The sequence below is a fragment of the Myotis davidii genome, unplaced genomic scaffold (genome assembly GCF_000327345.1).
Source record: "Myotis davidii unplaced genomic scaffold, ASM32734v1 scaffold393, whole genome shotgun sequence".
Classification (NCBI taxonomy): domain Eukaryota; kingdom Metazoa; phylum Chordata; class Mammalia; order Chiroptera; family Vespertilionidae; genus Myotis; species Myotis davidii.
The window spans coordinates 943894-944414 of record NW_006285913.1 but is presented as its reverse complement, the minus strand read 5'-3'; the positions used below and the strand labels follow the sequence as shown (position 1 = coordinate 944414).

Sequence of the window (521 nt, the reverse complement as noted above, 5' to 3'; positions counted from 1 at the left end):
TGCTCTTCATCTTTGATCTTCACTCCCAATTCTTCATTCCACTATTGGTACCCACTTTAATGTGTTTGTTATATGTTTTTGGATACCTATTTACCGACTGTTGCTTTGTGTTCCTAAGTATTTAATACACATATGCACATAAATGGTATTGTGCTGTAGTTCCTTGTTTCTGTAGGCGATTTCTCTGCTTGCCTACTCATTTCTCTAGTGCTTGCTTTGTGTTCCTAAGTATTTAATACACATATACACATAAATGGTATTGTGCTATAGTTCCTTGTTTCCGTAGGCGATTTCTCTGCTTGCTACTCATTTCTCTAGTGGCAGATAGCTGTTTTGCTTCTGATTCACTACTATAAGGAATGTTGCAATGAGTATATTAGTTACATGCCTTTCACTGAACCTGTGCGTAATTTTTTTCTGTGATTTGTTCCTTGAACTGGAATTTCTGGGTCAGGGAAATGCATACAGTCTCCCCAAGTACTGCCAGATTGCTTTTTAGGAAACTTGCCTCATTTTACATT

At 37.2% G+C, this 521-nt stretch overlaps 1 protein-coding gene across 1 annotated transcript in view; it reads left to right on the top strand.

The window, feature by feature from the left end:
* LOC102756639 (serine/threonine-protein kinase Sgk3) overlaps positions 1-521 on the top strand; it is a 52032-nt gene that overhangs the window by 22001 nt on the left and 29510 nt on the right. The window lies entirely within an intron of this gene.